At 39.9% G+C, this 6,849-nt stretch overlaps 1 pseudogene; it reads left to right on the top strand.

The window, feature by feature from the left end:
• Positions 1 to 324: 324 nt before the first annotated feature.
• LOC150009082 (sex comb on midleg-like protein 1) lies at positions 325 to 4,112 on the top strand (annotated as a pseudogene).
• Positions 4,113 to 6,849: the final 2,737 nt, after the last annotated feature.

Here is a 6,849-nt window from a genome sequence, read left to right as displayed (position 1 = left end):
AGTCTTATGGATCCCTGAGGACCAGCACAGATGTTTGTCTTGCATTTGACCCTTTCAGCAGCCAGCAACAGCTTCCCCAGGGAAACAGCGACTTCACAAAAACAAGGAATACACTTCTTTGCCATTGTCCCTAGGAGAGACAGGCCACTGCTAGTCAGTTCCCACATGCTCCAGAGGTTGGTGTGGCAAAATCTGTCACCAGAAAAGGAGTAGAAGGTTTACCAGTCCTAGGTGACCAATAAGTTCCACAAATAAACCCTCCAGAGAGTTTAAAAATAATTTGGCCCAACTCAGAGGAAGTGGAATTGCTCCTGTTGTGCAAAGATGTCTAGCTGGTCCAGTGAAATTGATGTGCAGAAAAGTGTTCTGTCTGACACATCCTATGAAGATCAACAAAAAACTATTGTGGATGTCCTGAGTCATTGCCAGATCATCCACGATTCTATTCAAAACCTGGATAAGAAGTTTGATGTTATTAATGGAAAAGTTACAAAAGTTTACCATTTTCATGTGAAATCAATGTGGCAAAATTACCCACTTGGATATGCATAAAATTACCTTCTTTCTAGAAAGATCAAATTGCAGAAAATGAAGAAGGACCCTCCTCCCTTTTCATTCTCTTACCCTGAAAGTGACAGCCGAACTATACCAGTAGAAAGGCTAGAAAATGATTCCCAGAACAACCCTGTAGAACATTTTACCAGTCAGAGGATTCCCAGGAAGAGACCAGGAGTCATTCTAGCAAGAGTAGGAGCTGCACCTCAGCCAGAATGTGATGATTTCTTCCATCTTCACACAGTCCTATAAGCCCTATTACACACCTGATGATCCAGTGCAGGGCTCCTCTTCCATGCCCTGCTTTGACAGCCCAGGGGCTTGCAGCACCAATAGTATCTTCTCAGCTGCTCAAGATTCCACATAAGTATCTGTACCCATGCTGGGCTAAGGCAGATTCAGTGCAGCACACAACCCTGAGATGACGGCTTACTCAACTTTGCTGAAAAAATAAGAGCCTCGGCCATACTGCCTCATCTCTCTGCATCCCAGTCGGTTTTGCTACAAGTTCATCAGTTGGAACTGACTAGGGTATACAGTACTGAAACAAAATTTCTCTGATGACCCTTCAACTTGGTCCACAGAGGAAGTGATCCTGTGTTTGAAACTCAGACACTCATACCCCTCGTGGACCTCTTAAAAAAAAAAAAGACATTGATGGGAAAGCTCTGCTTACTTACACTCAAGAGTGACATGATGATGAAGTAAATACAGCATAAGCTGGGGACAGCTATGAAATTGTGCCACTACATTAAAAAGCTTAAAGAAAATACGTTGACATCTGAAAAATGTTTGTGTAGGTTTAGATTGTACTTAATTCTGGAGAGAGCAATGCCATTTTGTTTTAAAATCACGTTGCTGCCCTTAGAAAGTTTTGGGTTGTAGAAGGTTCCTCTAAAAATATGTTATATCCAGAATTGCAAAACTACATCACAGTCCAGTCTTCTTCTTTAGAAACCATTTCACATGTTACCATTAGTATATTCAAATTGGCAGTTTGTTTTTTATTGTTGTCGTTGGGTAGTTTACAAATATACTTTATATAGGAAACAGAAAAACACATCTGGTTTCGGTTAGGGCAGAATCAAAACAGCCAAATCCCAAAGAGAAAAGTATCAGAGATTGAGAAGTTCTCTAATAAAATCCATGAGATATTTTCCTTAAAAGAGAATTTAAAGATACAGCTGTAGATACCATCTTTCTCAAATATTCTGTATCTGTTACTGCAGTGTTCTGTTCTTGTTCTACCAGTTTCCTGAAATGGAATAGCCATATAAATCATTTCCCTTTTTGTATTATTTCTCTGTATGCTGTATTTGTTCCTCTTTAAAGAAAAAAAGCAACCTTGTAAGCTTTCATGAAGTGTTCTTACCAGTTTTTTGATAAATTGTAAGATAGATAGAATGGTTGTTTTATGCAATAGATCTTACACTACAAGGGTGGTTTGGATGGAGTCTGGTTACATTCTTTTATATTAAATACCTATTATTTTAAAACTTTTAAAATATTTTGCCTAAGCTCAGATATTTGACTAGCCCAAATATAGCTCATATTTCTCTGTGAAGATGCCTATGTCCAAATTTTTAAGATATAAATTCTATTATCTGTGTTTATTCCTCATATAGATATTGTTTCATATTTATACTTTACTGTATATCCAAAGTATACATGCAAGTAAATCTTTTCTTTTTGAATTTAAAATGGCACTTTGCACTCCTACAGAGGTAAAGATTAAATTTATATATAGTCAGATGCTTTTATTCTGTAAAAAATATTCATATCATTTGCCATCATTACTACCTCTCAGCTCACTCTTCAGGGTTTCCATACAGAAAAGTTCTCTGTCCTGTGCAATGTTTCTAGTTAATTTGCTTTCTGAGACATTTATTATACTAAACTTTGGAAGGTATGTGAATTCTGATTTATCATTTGGACTTTATTTTAAAAACTAGAACTTTCAAGCAAAACATGTTCATTGTTATTATTTTGTTGTTTATTACATTGTTATACAATGTAACATTTGTCATAATGTTTATAAGTTATGAGAATTGGTGCTAATTGTATTAGCCATTAACCAAGGCCCTTTATATTTATGAACAAATGCAACTATTTATTGGGAATATGTGATCTAAAGAGTGGTTTTATCTATGTTATTCCTTTTGTGTTATAAGATTCTAATTTACATTTTCATCTTTCAGTTATTTGACAATTCTGTGTCCAGTTGCACAGTCCTCAGGAATTTGTATAAATACTATGTTTTACAGTTCTCAGATTTGAAAATATAATAAAGTTAAATAACTACAAAAATTTAAAAAACAAGGAATACACACGTTGCAAAAACAGTTTGGAAAAGTAATATACAGCTCTCAACAAGCAAAACTTAGCAGTCTCTGATGACTAAGAGAATCACATTTTGAGAGTTACCACATTATAACACTTAGAATGTATAGTTCTCAACTACAACAAAAAAAGATATACAAAGCAGCAGCAGGGTTTGGACCATTCATAGGAAAAAAAAGCTTGACAGAACCATCCCTGAGGAAGACCATACTTTGGACTTCCTAAACAAAACTTTAAATCAACCATCTTAAATATACTCAATGAGTTCAGGACACCATGAGCAAAGAACTAAAGAAAATCATGAAAACAATGAACAAAATGAGGATATCAATAAAAAGTTACAGAAAGGAGCCAACCAGAAATTCTGGACTGAAAGGTACCTGAACTGAAATGAAAAATTCACTAGAGGGGTTCAACAGCAGATTTTGGAAGTAAAAGGAAAGATCAGCAAACTTGAAGACAAGTCCTCTGAAATTATCTAGTCTGAGGAGCAGAAAGAAAACTAAATGAAGAAATGGAAAGAGCCCTGACTGGATAGCTCAGTTGGTTAAGAGTATTGTCCGGATAGGCCAAGGATATGGGTTCCAACCCCAGTCAGGGCACATACAAGAATCAACCAATGAGTCCTGACCAATGTGGCTCAGTTGGTTGGGTGTCCTCCTGCAAAGTGAAAGTTTGCGGGTTCGATTCCTGGTCAGGGCACGTGCCTGGGTGGGTTCAGTCCCAGATGGGTGCATAAGAGAGGCAGCTGATGGATGTTTCTCTCTCACATCAGTTTCTCTCCTTCTTTCTCCCTCCCTTCCCCTCTCTCTAAAAATAAACAAATGTTCTTTTGTTTTTTAAATAAGATATAGAGAGAGAGAGTGCCAAGAACAGAACCCTATACAGGGACGTGACGCTGAGTTGCGGAGTAGAAACCAGGAAAGGAGCAGCAGGCAGAGAAAAGGAGCTGGATATCCTCGAAGGAGTGGCATCTCAGGACTCCTGAGAGTGAGAGCACAGGAACCAGCATTGAGGCGAAGAAGATACAGGAGCGATGCTAAGCAAGAAACGCTGCGCACCTCTGACGCGCTGAACTAACTGCCTTTATAATTACAATGTGCTTGACAAACCCAAGCCCACAATGATCTGCGTTCCTCACTTTTCTCAGGTCGCCTGAGGCAGAAGCCGCTGATGACCGCCCAGAGGCGAGCCTGCTTGCCCCGCGCGAGGCCTAGGCGGCCTGAGGGCATGAAAGGGGCTTACCTGACTGCGTGCCTCCAGACTGCAGCCTGGCCACGGCCTCAGCAGCTAGCCAGCTGAAGAGGCTGCGGCCCATAAGGCCTCAACCTTCGCCAGTCCAGGCCGCGACGACCCGGCCGCCCTGGCCAGCCCGCCAGAGCAGGCAGAAACTGCGTGGTTCCGACATGCACCTCGCGCAGTTCCGTCACTGTGGGCCGCTTATGCGAGAGGGGCACGAGGCAGCCGGTTGCTGGGCAACGAGGCTAGTCTGCTCCCTGAGGCAGGTCGGAGTGCAGCCCTGGGTCTGAGGGCAGAGTGAGGCTCCTGACTCCTTCATCCCACTGACTCAGAGAATCCAACCTGATGGCTCTTTTCTGCAGGAGGGGGTAGTTTGCTCAGTCCCAGCACCTATATTCCAAAGGGTAGTGACTTCCTCCAAGGTTGTGGCTCTTGGAGAGCCCAAATCTACCCTCAGCTCTGTCCCTTGCAAGTGCAAGGTTTTTCTGGGACACCCCCACCTCCCCAACAGAGCACCACATACAGCTGGAGATTACCCCATGGTTGGTTGGTTGGTTGGCTGGTTGGTTTTTGTTTCATTCTTTGTAAGTTACTCGGATGGATGACAATCTAAACCCAAAAGGCAATTTTTATTTTTATTTTTTTACCTTCTCAGGGGTTTCCTCCCTCACAATCATTCTGTCACACCGTCCGGCCCAAACTTAATAGCTAACACCTGTTCTACTACTCAGAGCATTAAAGAAAAACCCTTTTTGTGGATTTCAAACTCTGAGATTCCTCTCTCCTACCACAAACTGATTCTGTTACCTCTCCTCCTCTTTTATTTATTGGGAATAGTTTACATTCCTCCAGTTCTATTTCGAATACTTTTCATTCTCAGTAGAGACTGTAAAGCCCTTTTGCTCTAACCAGAAGCTCTCTGGGCTTCACTTGGATAGTACGACCAATCATTTCAATTCTCACCGCAGTGATTTTTAACTTTGTCCTTTCTGCAAGTCCCTTGCTAAAACAGGTGGTGTGTTTTCCCCAGTCTGGCTGCAGAGATTCCAGACATTGCTGGTGAAAAGGAAAGAATCATGCTATCACTCCTCCACAAATACACTGTGCCCCTGTTGCAGACTGGAAGTCATTTTACCCATTCTTGTGACCTTGCTGTCAAATTAACCTCAACATGTGCTCTAGACTTCCTATGGTCTGCCACAGGCTTTCCACTCAATCCCACTCTACTTTTAGTAAATGATCTCACCTGCATATACTTTGCATCTGTTTTTGTAAATATCTTTTAAATAAAAATGTGAAATATAGAAAAGTATGAAAATAAGATGTATCAAATAATCCACCACTCAGAAAAAAACAAATAGTGTCATTTTGTCATATTTTTTCATACTTTTCCCTCCCAGTATTTTTAAATGAAAAAAAGTGTAGAGGAGAAAAAAAAAGTATTTTTCCTCTACTCTTCTAAGTTCTCAGTTGGGGACTCTAACAAAACAACAACAAAACAGAGTAACAAGAGAAAAGCATACAAATTTAATATAAGTTTTGTGTGACATGGGAACCTTCATAAGGAAGTGACCCAAAGAAGCAGTTAAACCTGAGTAAATTTTAATGCTAGGTTGGATGAAAAGTGGAGAGTTGTGGGAAAAATAGTAGCACAAAAAGGGTGTGAGCTGATTGTAATAAACTGGGGGAAACAGCAAGGAAGGCCCATTTGTTCAGATTCCTCTTGGTATCCCTCTGACTAGAAAATAAAGATGTTCCTTTCCTCCAGGGAGTGTACTTCTCACATGAGGGCTTCATGATCTGCTTAGGGGAAGGTCAGAAAGTCCTTCCAGTACATGTTTCTCAATTTCCTTCACCATAAAATATTCAGTATGCCAGAGTACCATATTTTAGGGTAACATGTTCTAGGCCCTGTACCACCTGTATGAAATTTCCCCAAGAAGTTTCATAATCCAGAAACTGAATTGGTAGACTGTCTCATAACCCATTGATCCAGTCTCTCAGAACTGGAAATAGGTCAGTCCAGTAAAACAATTGTATCTCATTTCAGGAGGCAGTTTTGCAGGTGAGCTCCCACCAAAGTTAGGCTTCTATATGGTGTGAGCAATCAGGCATTTAATAAGAAGCATTTCTATGGAAACAAAAGAAAAACAAAGGCTAACGATTAGAACAGACTATAAATTCATTTTTTTAGTTCAGAGAGCAGTCGAGATTTCTAGATGTTAGATGAAGTAAGGACAGGCAGTGGCAATTTGACTGATTTTCCTAGTTTTCAGTGTGAATGTCTCTGTTGATGTCATCAGGTATTCTGGTACACTTTCTGATTGTCCCAGTCAGAAAGGCAAGAAGGTTGTCCATATATGAGCTATTAAGATGATTTCTCTGATGTTTATATCAAGTCGTCCAGCTTCAATTTGAAGTGCTTTGGGAAAAGGGCAGTTCTAGTTTTTAGTAATTTCAAATAAGAAGGGTGGGAGAAAAATTGGAATTGTAAGTTTGAGTTGTAGCCAGATATTTGAGGAAACTAAAGAAATTTAGGATCCAGTTCAGTTTGTAGGTAAGATAATAAAACCTTAAAGATGATGAAAAGCACTAGAATTTAATATCCACAAGGTTGTACTATAATTTTCCATTGAAACATATCTTTCTAGTCATTGAAAGTTCTTAAGGAAAGGAGGGAGGGTGACAAGATCAGATGTAACTTTGGGAATGATT

Source organism: Furipterus horrens, unplaced genomic scaffold (assembly GCF_987537825.1).
Source record: "Furipterus horrens unplaced genomic scaffold, mFurHor1.1.pri manual_scaffold_5, whole genome shotgun sequence".
Classification (NCBI taxonomy): Eukaryota; Metazoa; Chordata; class Mammalia; order Chiroptera; family Furipteridae; genus Furipterus; species Furipterus horrens.
This window is presented reverse-complemented; position numbering and strand designations above follow the sequence as displayed.